This window comes from Durio zibethinus, chromosome 2, assembly GCF_047325235.1.
Source record: "Durio zibethinus cultivar Kanyao isolate XHJ-2024 chromosome 2, ASM4732523v1, whole genome shotgun sequence".
In the NCBI taxonomy this organism is placed as follows: Eukaryota; Viridiplantae; Streptophyta; class Magnoliopsida; order Malvales; family Malvaceae; genus Durio; species Durio zibethinus.
The window spans coordinates 4,249,777-4,264,401 of NC_143163.1; positions in this window are offsets into that span (position 1 = coordinate 4,249,777).

A 14,625-nucleotide genomic window follows, 5' to 3' on the forward strand; every position below is an offset into this window, starting at 1 on the left:
TTGATTAATATTTTTGTTATTTATTTTATTTTTAATGAAAAATAAGTTAAACTGAAAATAAAAGATAAAAATAAAAATGAAAAACAAAACTTTTTTGAATCTCTATTACATTTTAATCTCAAATAAAAATTTCTATTTCATTTTTGTAAGAAATTTTCACATAGAATTAACATGATTTAGTTATATATATATATGTGTATATATATTGATATTGTAAATTTCTGGTTTCACATTGAGTGATTTAAAATTGGTCAAACTTTTTTTAGGCTAATAATGTTTTTTACAAGATTAATTAAAATAATTTCCCTTTCCCAACCCATCCAATAAAAAAAGGAAAAAACAAAATTTTTTTTCGGAAATCAATATTTGAAGACTTAAAATTCAAATTTTATTTAAATTCTTGCCAACTTTTAGTACTTACAAGTCAAGCCCAAGTTGTTCCATAAAGATTTTTAACAGAATTTTTACAACACATTTATTTAATCGGTTACCATATTATTAGCATTGTAAACTTGAGGCACATAAAGAATTGTGGCAGCTAAGGTCAAATTGCTTTGAAAGATATAGATCATTAAAATCTTTTCCCAATTCCTTTAAATAATAAATAAAATCTTCCCTTAAATTTTGATTTTTTATGTTGTAGGGTCCAACTACGTAATGGCAACTGAATATATATTTTTTATTCTTTTAATCAATTTCGAATTTTTTTCCTTAATATTTTAAATTTTTTCATAATTTCATCTAAACTTAAAAATATGTGTTCATTAAATTAGATTATTAAACAATAATTTGCTATTTTTTTCTAATATTTTTATATTCATTTCATTTATTTTAGTTTTGAAAATTTTTATATTAATTATTTATAATTTTTAAAATCTATATATGTATGTAATAGAGAAGTGTTTGAATATGTCTATATATTTTTTATATAAGCAAAATATTAGATAATGACTATAAATTCGAAATGGTACGCAGAAACACATTGGTACCTGTATGTTATAATATCATAACAAAAATAATACGTTCAACAATACAATATTAACTATATTGTTTTAATAATTAAGACGCAAGATATCTTTCTAAAGCACATGTAAATTGAAATAAGTTAAATTGAGATAGAAAGGTCAATGGTATATTAGAAATTAATATATATATATATATATGTATATGATAGGGGCAGAGCTATATAAGTCCGGTGGCCCCCGTTAAGATAAAAAAAATTTTGAAATTACGTGTGTTTTAGTTTTAGATAAATCCAAAAAAATTTATTGGTTCAGCTTATTTATCGTTGAGATTAATCGATTGCCTTTGCTGTAATAGAGAGAGCATTTTTGGCAATAAACATTTTAAAAATTCATTTGCCTAATTGAATAGAAAATCAATGTTTGAATGATAACATTATTGTATACATTAAAATAAATAGTTTTAAGTTCGTGTATAACACGGACAAACAAATGAATTATATATATATATATTTATATACATTACTATTCAAAAAATAAACGATTTTAAAAAATAAATTTTTTTTTTAAAAAAATACTGTATTTATAAATTTGATAAAAAATTGTATTTTCATAATAATATATAATGTTAGAAATCTCATTTTATAATATGGGTGGTATATATACATATATGTATGTATGCATATAAAGAGGGATCAACTTACATTAATATAACACTTTTTAATTATATATATATATATTTAAGTATTGATTTCAATAGATCTAATAAATGAGATTAAATTATTTTTTTTTTACTTATCTCTCTCATCTTTTAGATTTATTGAAATCAATTATTAGAAAAAGATGTAAACTATAATGGTATACTTGGAGAACTTAATCTATTGATATCTATAAATTAATAATTTAGTAGTCATACTTACCTTATCATTATTATAAATTTACAATTTTATAAATACAATTGAATTATCTTACTTTTTATTTCTAAAAATACAACATATAAATTTTCAAAAGAAATTAAAGTGAAACAATTGTTATATATTAAAACAAACATCATATTTATTTAATTAGTGAACTTTCAATCAAAATTAGTATTTGATGGATCTAATTAAGAAAATCATTGAAATCCTTTAAGTTGACGTATGGTTATAAGAAAAAAATCATAGGAAATGAAAATTAATTGTTTATTTTAAGGTTTTATTGTTTTTTTCAAAATTAGAAAAGTTATATAAATTATTTTTTAGATACAATTTTTTATTGACATTTTTTAGGGAAATTATAACATGAAAATTTAACAAATTTAATGAAATTTAACTGGATAAGAAAAATGAATTGTTTTGACACCTATTTGGCAATATATTTTTGGTATGTATAATTGTATGAATTGAAATATAAAAATTAGAATACAAATATTGTAAAAAAAGAAAGTGCATGATAAAATGTTAAATATAAAATTATATTAAATTAATGTTTTTGAATTATTTGATAAAAATAAGTATATCACTTACATTAAAACTTATATAACTTATCTTTTTATATATCATAAAATTGAAAATAAAGAGGTACTTCTGTTTTTTGTCTTTTAACAATTTTCATTAATAATAAAATTTATTTAATTGTTTATTATGTATCATGTTGGATATTAATTTATTATTTTTAAAATTTTTAAATCTTTAAACAATGATGCATATATTAGAAAATACCCATTAAGCACACCACTTATTTCTTATTTAATTTTTTTATTCAATAGCAATTGAATTAACCATGACCAAATAGTTGATCATGATAAAATTGTTTACGAAAGGCATCTATTCATGGCATAAGTGAAAACAATTAACATCTTAATTTAAAAATTATGCTGTTGTACCTAAAAAAATTATACTATTGATTCATGCAAAGCAAGTTAAATAGAATATATATAATAGAATAAAATCGCATATATTAAACATAAATAAATATCATGTTTGAAAAAAATTACAAATGAAAGGTAAAATTGTAAAGCGAAAAAATTCTATGTTTTCTTCTCTGTTTCATGGAATGCGAGACTTTTATCTTGTAGTATTATAGAAATTTTAGATGCAATATTTTAAAATCAAAGAGAGATTCATGCTAGTATGAAATTCAAGCCAATAAAAATGGTGAATGACTTAAGATCATTAAGAATGAATAAATTATAAATGGAGTTTAATTAAATATACATAAAAATAAACAAATGAGAAGTAATACAAAATATGATAAAGTAAAAACATTTATTGGTTGAAAAAGTTAAACAAAAGAGAAACAATACCTAAAGTAAAAACAATACATTTTTATTGATAACAGTGATTAAAAACTAAATCAAACTAAAAATAACTAAAAATACAAATCATTAGCTGCAATATAAAAGATTCAATGGAATTTTTTGAGTAATGATTTATCTAATCACAACTACACAGATGCATTTGGAGGGTTTTGGTAAACTTTTGAACAATCAAATACATTTTGAGGATTTTGGTGAACCCTTAAACAATTTTAGTATAAGATGATTCTCTATTTATAATAACAAAACTTTTGTAAAATTTGAAGTAATTTAAGCAAATAAATTATAATAGGTGTAGACACTCCATTTTATCCGAGGTTTTCGTCGATGGAAAGCTCGATACAAGCTCAATTGCAAATTTTAAACTTTATTTTGTGTTTATCATATTTAGTTATTTATGTTATTTATTTTTAATATTTTGTGGTTTAGTCTAGTCTAATTTCATCATTATTTGGTTAATATTTTTTTTGAAGGTCGAACTTAATGGAAGGAAGTGAGTGGCAGTGATAGGGTTGGAATGGGATTCATTTTGTGGAAGATAAATTCTGGTTTTCTTTGATAACGCAAATGGAATCACAATTGATTTAAAATTCTCCTAAGTTTAGTCCTATAAATCAACAGAAGAATCAATGGAAGAGGACACAGGCAAATGATTAAAGAAAAAACACAGAGAAAATATGCCCAATTTCTAGTGTAATTCCTAGAAAACTCATTCCTAGAAACCCATTCTATCAGCCTTTCCAAATAATGGGCATAAACCAAAACCCAAACAGTTCAACCATCAACTCCTGTTTAAGTCAGTTCTGCTACCATCCCCAAATCCTCACCAAACGGTCACCTATAGCCACAACCACTATCGACTAAAAAGCCTAAACACCAGACACCAAAGCTAACCTCAAAATCCTGCTATGCCTGAAACAATAAACCCAATTGTTAGCCATATACAAAGGAGCAGCCACAAACTAGAAGCATAAAGCAATACAAACCCATATTCAACAAAAACCATCACACCAGAAATCACAGAGTAATACGACTTATATTCAACATATAGGCCATAAGACAAAAGTTTTGTCTTGATAATGGTAGCGCCGGTGACAACCCAGTGAAGAAGACTTATGGGAGATCAAAAACAGTAAAAGTGTAGAACGAAGGAAGCAAAACAACATACCTAAAGATCGACAAGATCAGATAATGAAAAATGGTGATTGGATGTTAGAAGGGTCGTAGCTTTGGTCACAAATCTGAGATACTGGGCATTGATTTGTGAAGATTCGCATTCAAAACAGGAAAGAAAAGACAGTAGGCATCTTCTCAAAAAAATTTGGCAGATAATCGGTTGTAGCTGACGGTGATGTGCGGTGGAGACAGTGGCAGAGTCTTGTCGGACTGGTGAAGGCTATCTATTTGGCTCTAAAAAGAAGTTGGGGAATAAAAGCTCAAAGAAAAAAAATGAAGAATGATTGAAAAATAAAGAATTTTTTTTTTTTTACATTAAGCAAAACGGCATCGTATTTGAGGATTGAGAAACCAAATATTTAGAATCCACACATTGCTCCATGAGTGGCTTGATCCAATCGCGATCGGACCCATGCGTGACTTGACTAGAACCATTCCACCTAAGCTGCCAAGCCGTTAAGTCACACCTTAGAGCTCCTTTGTGTCTAGAGCTGAGCCGTGCCGAATCCCTTAAGCCGAGCAGTTCATTTTTTTTGGTTATTTATTTATTTATTTATTATGTGTTAGTTATTTTTATGAGTATTTTTTTACATGTTTTAATTTTAATAAAAATAAAAAAAAATTCAAAAAAAATATTTTGAGAGAAAAGTTGAAAATATCAAATTTCTTTGAAAATAAAATTTTTAAAATAAAAATTTTCAAAAAGTATTTTGAGAAAAAGTTGAAAGTATCAATTTTTCTTGAAATTAAAATTTTAGAAAAAAAAATATTTTTGAGGAAAAGTTGGAAGTACCAATTTTCCTTAAAAATAAAAATTATCAAGAAAAATATTTTTAAGAAAAAGTTAAAGTATCAATTTTTCTTGTATAAAAGCAATGAGTTTTTCTTATAAAACAAAAAGAAAATGATTTATATCAAATGTCAAATAATTATTCCTTTTTTTTCTTTCTTTGAAAAATTTTTAAATATTAAATAATCTGACGATGGAGTTTTTGCAAGTGAAACAGTAGTTTTCTTGCATACTCTTGAAATGAGAGAATTTTCTTAATTTTTTACCAAAAGCATTGGAGTTAATTAAGAATAATTTTTAATAATTAATTATTTGGTAAATCTTTTTTAGGCTTATCAGATAACATGAAATTGAGCTGGTACCATCTTTCAATGGGTGTTGTAAGGGTGCTATAACCTTCCTCACTTGTAATCGAACTCTCAAACCCTGTTCTGGTTAATAAACCCGAACCTATTCTTTTAGGGACCCTTAAACCTAAGTGTTCTTTGAAAGGATAGATTCTTTAGATGGCTAATCACTTTGTGGTGACTTTTAAGTCAATGTCTAGTGATAGGTCTACAGATATAAATATTATGACAGTTTGATGACTCCGCTGGGGACATCCGAGAGTCAGGTCAGTAAATAAATTCATGTTATCTAAAAACCTAATAAAATTAAACCTTTTATATAGATTTTTTATTCATTCTATTTATTTACTTCGTTAACTCTGTCATTCATATGCATGTGCATAATATGAGTTCTATACCCGAGCTCTGTCCCTCTAGGAGAAAGTAAAGTACTTATTATTTTCGTGAGATTTTAATGTTTTCGCAGTGGTTGACGAAATACTCCCACTTAAATTGAACCTTTTTCGCTTGTAACCTGTAATGGGTGAGGATTGAAATGCCTTACTAATCTGTGACAGATAATGATGTAAGAAGTAATTTGGAAACATTTAGACTTTAGCCTTGAACCACATATAGTGAACCTTAGAAGTGTCTAACCCTAAGATAGAGTCTTTCTTACCCAATGATAGATGTACCCTAAAACTAAGACACAAAAATGATGTTTATCTAATTATTTTGATTGTCTGATTTTGTGTATCATTTTCATTGTCATATGTAACATTATGCATCTGCATCATTTTCATTTCATTCATGAAATGAATTATTTTGTTTAACTCTGTACATTTGCATTGTCATATCATGTAACATTATACATATGCATCATCTTCATATTAGATTTCATCCATGAAAATTTACATTTCATTCATGCATCAACATATCATACACAAAACATAGCATAACATTTTTCATACTAATTGTGGTGCTAAAGGTTTAAAGATAGCTCCACCAAGCAACCTCACTCATCAATACAATACAAAAGCTCGAGCCAGACAAATAGAACAAAAAAATTCCAATCGTCTCGAGAGGATAAAGAAAGCTCAAGAGAAGTTAGAAGAAGAATTGAATAAAATTCTAAAGGTCTTAAACAAGTTAAACAAGAGAAAGGCAATAGAAGAGAATGCTAGTCAATAAAATCATCCCTTACAAGAGAAGGATGACCTGTTTTACCCTCATAATTTTAGGTCACATCAAGCTCAACTCGCACAAAATCTACCATCACAGTAGTTTACCTATCCTGTAAGGTACACATATCTTAGAATATCATCAACTTCAAATCTGAGGTAGTATTAAAGTTATACAAATCTTGTCTTTACTGATAAGGCAGTAAAACCACTATCAGTCATTAATTTAGATGATCCAAAAAAAAAGATAAACTGAGGCCCAAAGATAAGAAGACTTTAGAAGCCTCAAAAGTTAAACAGAAGATAAACTTATTAGAGGAGAGGTTACGAGTTATAGAAGACATTGGTTTTTATGGTTCAGTGGATGTTGCTAAGCTCTGTTTGATCTCGGATGTGGTAATTCCTTTAAAATTTAAAGTGCCAAAATTTGAAACATACGATAGTATAAATATTCGAAGACCTATATTACTATGTATTATCAAAAAATGACTGCACATGCTAATAATGAGAAGCTTTTAATGCATGTATTTCAAGATAGCTTCATAAGCTCTGCTGCTAGGTGGTATATCCAGTTGGATATGACCCACATTCATTTTTAGAGTGATATAGCCTATGGCTTCATTAGTCAGTACCAACATATTATAGACTTGATCTCTGATTGCCTGTCTTTACAGAATATAAAAAAAATGATTGAATCATTCAAGAAATATGCCCGAAGATGGTGAGACATAACTTTTCAAGTACAATCTTCATTAACTGAGAAAGAGACTACAGTATTATTTGTCAGTACTCTAAAATCTTTTTATTATGAAAAGATGATAAGAAATACCATAAAAAATTTTGTTTACATGGTAATCTCAAGTGAAATCATTGAAAATACCATTAAAAATGACAAGTTGAAATAAGAAAAAATCAAAAAGATGCCAGAGAAGAAAGAGACTGAAGCTTAAGTCGTGAGTCTTGATAGATAATTCAGGAGTTATCAACAATATCCACCATAAGGTTACTCTCTATACTATCCTACTGTAAACAATATCTCACATTACCGTTACTAACCATATCCACAACCAGTTTATCCACAGCCAACCTTTCAAGTACCTGCATCAGCTTCAAGGCCTAACAATCAAGTAAGTGGTTCAAAGAGATCTCAAGATAACCAAGAAAAGACATATATTGACTTTATCCCCATGACTTATACTAAGTTATTCCCAGAACTGGTCAAGAACAACTTGGTATCTCCAGTTATTCTAGAACCATTGAAGCCACCTTATCCAAAGTAGTATGATGCTAATGCGATATGCGATTATCATAATGGGAATGTGAGTCATTCTATTGAAATTTACCTTACTTTCAAACATAAAGTGCAAAGTTTGATCCAAAAAGGCTTAGTGAGTTTGGATGAATCAGGAGGATAAGATGTCGATAAAAATCCTTCACCTGATTGCACAGAAGCATGATTTTAGATAAGGATGTCACGGCTAGTTGGAAGCTACTTGTCATCCTAGATTTTTTTTAGAGTAACATTATGATTTTTTTTATGTAATAGAATTTTATTTTTTATCATTTTAAATAAAAAGGTACTTTAATGCATTTAATTACATTTTCTTTTTTATTCAATCACTGTTTCATTCTTTGTCACCTTGCATAACTTTTCATTCTCATTCTTAAATTTCAGATGACAAATATTTAGACAATGATAACAATAATTTTGAGATTTAATTTTGAAGACTCATTCACATTAATCTGAGAAAATTATTTGAGCAAAAGAAGCTAGCTACTAGTAGATGTGAAATAGGTGTGTCGTGAAGATGCGTAGTCTATTATAAAGATCCATGAGCTTGGTTTTATTCAATAGATGATCTTTAAGGAAAGCATTCACATTTGAGATGAAAAATGGCCATATTTCTTTTACCATTCAAAAAACCATTCATTGCTACCCCTTTGAGCCTATTATGATTTTTTTCTAAAGAACCCTAATCAAGGATCACCTTTCACACTGAGAGATTTTTTTTTGAAAAAAAAAGAGGTAAAAGATCATAAAAAGTCTCAAAGAGAGAAAAAAATAAAATGAAAAAAAAAAAAGAAAAGAAAAATACCACAAACAAGTTGGGGCAAAGTAATGAGAATCTTTTTATGAGGAATGAGATGAAAAAAAGGAAAAAATAGTGGAAAGTGGCAAAATGCCAAGTTGTTTCAAATTATAAGAAATGATCATTTGGTTCTAAACCCTTTAAAAACATGTTTTGAACTTATTTTATCTATTTCTTTCATCATGACCTACATTACAACCTTGAAAAGTTCATTTGGATTAAGTGTGAATGCTCTTGAAGTGAGAAAATTTTCTTAATTTTTTACCAAAAGCATTGAGTTAATTAAGAATAATTTTTAATAATTAATTATTTGATAAATTTTTTTTAGGCTTATCGGATAACACGAAATTGAGCTAGTACTATCTTTCGATTACCGTTGTGAGGGTGCTATAACCTTTTTTACTCGTAATTGAACTCTCGAACCCTATTCTGATTAATAGACCCGAACCTATTCTTTTAATGACCCTTAAACCTAGGTGTTCTTTGAAATGATAGATTCCTTAGGTGGCCAATCACACATAAACAAAAAAGATTGGTGGCAACTCCTAAGTCAATGTCTAGCGATAGGTCTACAGATCTAAACGTTATGACAAAGGGTTATTTAATTATCAACATGTTTTTAGTTTTTATTTTGAAAAGTTTACATTTTATATTTTTAAAGCTTTTGATTAGGAGTAAATTATCCCTTCAAATTAAGATGCTTTATATGATCATTAATCACTCGTAGATGATTCCTAAAAAAAGACACCTATTAGTATATAGCGAAAAATATGTTTAAAAATAATTAAGCATTTATTTTTATTTGAATTCTTGATATTAAATGATTTATATATTTATTTAGTCTAATATTTTACTTTTTAAATACCAAAATTATATTCATTAGTTGCAATGTCAATGCAAAAAAGGTAGATTGACAATGAAAACCTATTCATATCTCAAAAGGTATAATTGACTATTGGAAAGTAAATATTTTTTACAAAAATGTAATTTAAAGTTGAATATTTATAATTGAAAAAAAAATCCTAGCAAAATTATTCTATATATTAATGATTGCAATTAAACTCTTATTACTTTCTTTATAAATTTAATTGAGAATGATTTAAGATAAATATAAATAAATTTATTTAATTTAGTTTTTTTGAATTATTAAAATGCATTTATTAGAGAACACTTGCCAATTTTTTAGATTGTTTGCATGTCAAAAATATAGATTATCCACATCAAATTATTTCATTTTTATTAGAGGTGTTGGTTTTTATATATTTATATAAGAAATGTTCAAAAATATTGATAACGAAACTATTGTATAACATTTGCAAAATATGAAATCACATAAATAATAATTGTAAATTTTTGGCTAAAGGATAAAACCACCTTTGAATTATAATTTAATAATCATTTAAATCTTTAATATTTTATTGCAATCAATCAAGTTCTTAATATTCTATTTCGACTTAATTGAACCCTTAAATAGATAAAATCTAATCAAGTGACAAAATTTAATCAATCAGTCCCGAACTACAATTAATTGAATCCTCAAAAAGATTATAGAGAGAGGGACAGAAGAAATAGAAAAGAAAAAATTTAAAAAAATATTTATTTTATTTAATTTTCACATATATTAATTGTATTACGTGATAAACTTTTATTTATTTTATTGATTTTATATGAAATTTTATTTTAGTTGACAACACCTCATAATTTTTTGATCTAAATAAAGACTTAATTATATGCAAATAAATATTAAAGGGGTTGATTGATTGTAATACAAAAAATAAAAGTATTGATAATTTTTTAATTATATTTTAGGAATTTTTATACCCTTTAACCAAAAATTTTTAACAATATGATTGTATATGGAAATTTTAATTTTTTTAATACTATTATTGTAGACACCCTATTTTGTCCGAGGTTTAAAATTTATTTTTATTTATTTATCTTTTAGTTTAATAATTATAATAAAAAAAGAGTTTTGCCATGAATCAATGTGAGCAAGAGTTAGAATTGGATTTGACTTGTAAAAGGATAAATTTTAGTTTTATGATAATACAACAATCCTACCAAAGTTGAATCACAGTCAAGTAGAAATTCTTCTGATTGTTTTCTATAAATAAATCTGTTATCAAGCAATAGAACACACGGATTATCAAAGAAGAGATTAGTAGAAAAACACAAAAAAAAAAAAATCAGAGGTAAAATAGAGAAAGCAATTAATTTCAATTTTTTTCAAAAAAGCTTCTGGCAGATGTTTTGATTCAATTCTAGAAAGTTCGATTTGTTTTCAAAGGTCCTCCTAATAATTTTTTATGAGCTTTCATAAATTCTAGAAAATTTTAGAAAATTTCAAATTTTGGTGAATTTTTTGACGTACTTTTCCAGTTTTCAGTGAAGTTTTTGACAAAACTTGAACTTTTTGGCAAGATTTCCAATATTTCGATGACAAATTTTAGAACACGACGATTGGCATTCATCTATTTTTTACAAAAAAAAAAAAGAGAAAAGAGAAGAAAAGAGAAATGAAAAAGAAGAAATCTAAGAAAAAAAAATTGGCCCTTTTACACATCTGTTAAACTATGCCATTTTGACATTTTAGTCTTTACCAAATCTGCATGTTTTCATTCGAGTTGGCCCAACCCGATTGCAAACTAGTCCTTAACCTGTGTTCCAGAGCCTTTAGCACCAGTCGAGCCAAGCCGAGCTAGGAGCCAAGCCGTTCCTGCCGTTTTCCCTTCCTGCAGCTGAGCTATGCCATGTCAGTCGAGCCGAGCAGTTCCTATTTTGGTATTTGTTTTATTTTATTTTATTATTTTTATGTTATTCTTTATTTATTTATTTTTAAGTATTTTGCATGATTAAATTTTTAAAAAATTTAAGAAAGAAAATTATAAAATATATATATATATATAATTTGGAGAGTAAATAATAATTATCTAATAATGAAATTTTTAAAAATTACAAATGACTAATTTCTATAAGATTCCTAAGTGAGAAATTTTTTTAAATTTGTCCCAAATGAAGGAAAATTTAGATAAAGTTTCAATAATAATAATTAATATTTATATTTTAAGTTGCACAAAAAAATAACAAATAAAAATATAATAAATAATATAAAAATTTAGGATTGAATTAACAATTATCCAAGAATAAGATTTTTAGAAATTTCAAATGGTAAATATTCTAAGAAATCTCTAGGTGAGGAATCTTTAGATGAAATTTTAATAAAAATAATTGTATTCTTTTTTGAATAAAAATTAACAATATAAATTTAAAATTTGGTTAAAAATATTTGACAATTTATCCAATGATGAGAATTTTAAAAATTTCAAATAGTAAATTTTTTAAAAAATCTATAGGTAAAATTTTTTTTTAAATTCAACCCAAATGGTAGAAAAATTTCAATGAAACTTCAAAAAGATAATTATCATATTATTTTCTTTCCAAAGATTAGGAAATTAATAAGAATCTAGATTATAAATAAATCCAAATAGTGAAAAATTTAAAAATAAAAATAAAAATTATAAAAATAAATTTCAAGGATGAAATTTTTAGTAATCACAAATGAATGATTATCTAAGGTATTTCTAGGTGAGAAAATATTTCTAATAAACCCAAACGGTGGAAGAAATTAGATATGTTTTCAATAAAATAAAATTTCAATAAAAAAATAAAATTGATTAAGTTTTTCGACGACGGAGCTTCTTCAAGAAAACAAATAGGATTTTTAAATACTCTTGAGGTAAAAAAATAATTTTGAGAATTTTACTAGATTGATGAAAAATCTTAAAAGTTATTTCCTACATTAAGATAAAGACCATTAGAACCAAATATTTGTTAGGATAATTTAAAATTAAATGATACCATCTTTTAGATGGGCATGTGGGGGTGTTATAATCTTTCCTATATGTAACCGAACTTTCAAATCCTATTATGATTAGTAGACCATAATCTATTTTTTAGGGATCCTTAGTCAAGCTTAGGAGCTTCTTAAAATGATAGATTTATTAGGTGATCAATCACACTTTAACAAAAGATTGATGACGACTCATCTTATTGTATCTAGTTATAGGTCTATGGATATATACATTACGACAATTTAGTGACTTTACTGGAGAATCCGAGAGTCAAGCCATTAATTAATTTAAATTATCCTAATTTTTGTTTTGGTTTGCTTGGTCTTAAATTATTGATCGTTTTTGTTTGTATTTATTTTTTTATTCTTTGAATTGGCTTATGAAAATTGTGAATCAAGATATATGTATTCTTTCACACATACACTATCACATGCATGTGCATCACATGAGCTTTATACCCAAGCTCTATCCTTCTTATGAAGAAGTAAATTACCTACGTTCTTGTGAGATGATAATCTCTACAATGGCTAATAAAATACTCTCACTTGAATTGAATCTTTTTTGTTTGGAGCCTATGATGGGCGATGATTAGAATGTCTTACTAGTCTGTGATAGATAATGAAATGAGAACAATTTAAGAACCTTAAGATTTAACCTAAACCGCATGTAGTAAAACATAAGAAGCTAACCTCAAGTTAAAGCCTTATTTATCCATCATTAGAATGTAATCCTAGTTAGGACATATGAGTGGACTTTTTAGCTTCATTCACATCACCTTCATGATAAATGTTTTTTTATCTTTATTGATTAAGTTATTGTATATTGTATGTTGTATCCTTAATCCAGCATCACTAACATATATATTCATCCATGCATCATAATGTGACATGTCAGTACATGTATTCATACATTGTTTATGCATTCATTCATTCATACATATAGGATTCTTAAAAAATGTTAAATTAATAACATTAGCATACTAATAATGGTATACAAGATTTAAAGATAACTCCACCATCTAAAAATCTAGTTTAACCCATTCACTATTAATATAACACTAAGGCTAGAGCCAGAGCCAGACAAATGGAACAAGATAATGTCAATTGTCTTGAGAAGATAGAAAAAGCCCAAAAAAAGCTTAAAGGGGACTTAAATAATATTTTGGAAGTCTTGAATAAATTGAATAAGGGAAATAGTGTAGAAGAAGATGCCAGCCCATAAGGCGATCTATCACAAGATGTGACTGACCTTTTATACCCTCCTAATTATGGGTTGCATCAAGTCCAGTCCACACTTGTTACAAGATAAACTTGTTAGAAGAAAGGTTGCAAGCAGTGGAAAGAGTTAGTTTCTATGGTTCATGGATACTGCTAGGCTCTGTTTAATCCCAGACGTTGTTATTTCTCTAAAATTTAAAGTCTTAAAGTTTGAAAAGTATGATGGTACAAAATATCCAATAACTTATGTTACTATGTACTGCCAAAAATGACTACATATACTAGTGATGAAAAATTGTTGATACATGTATCCAAAATAGCCTTACTGGTTTTATGACGAGATAGTATGTTTAACTGAATCAGTCTTACATTCACTATTGGCAGAAGCTAGCCTGTGATTTTATCAATCAATACTGACATATAATAGATTTAGCTCTTGATCGTCTTTTTTTGTAGAATATGAAAAAAATGCAAGTGAATCATTTAAGGAGTATGCTTAAAGGTCGAAGGACATAGTTACTCAGGTTCAGCTACCTTTGACTGAGAAAAAGACTATGGTCCTATTTGTAAGTACTTTAAAATCTCCTTACTACAAAAAGATGATAAGAAATGCAATGAAAAACTTCATTGATATAATGATTTCAAGAGAAATTATTAAAAATGCTATCAAGAGTGGCAAGCTTTAGGAAGAAAAAATCACCAAAAAAAAAAAGTTGCCTAAAAGGGAAAAAAATAA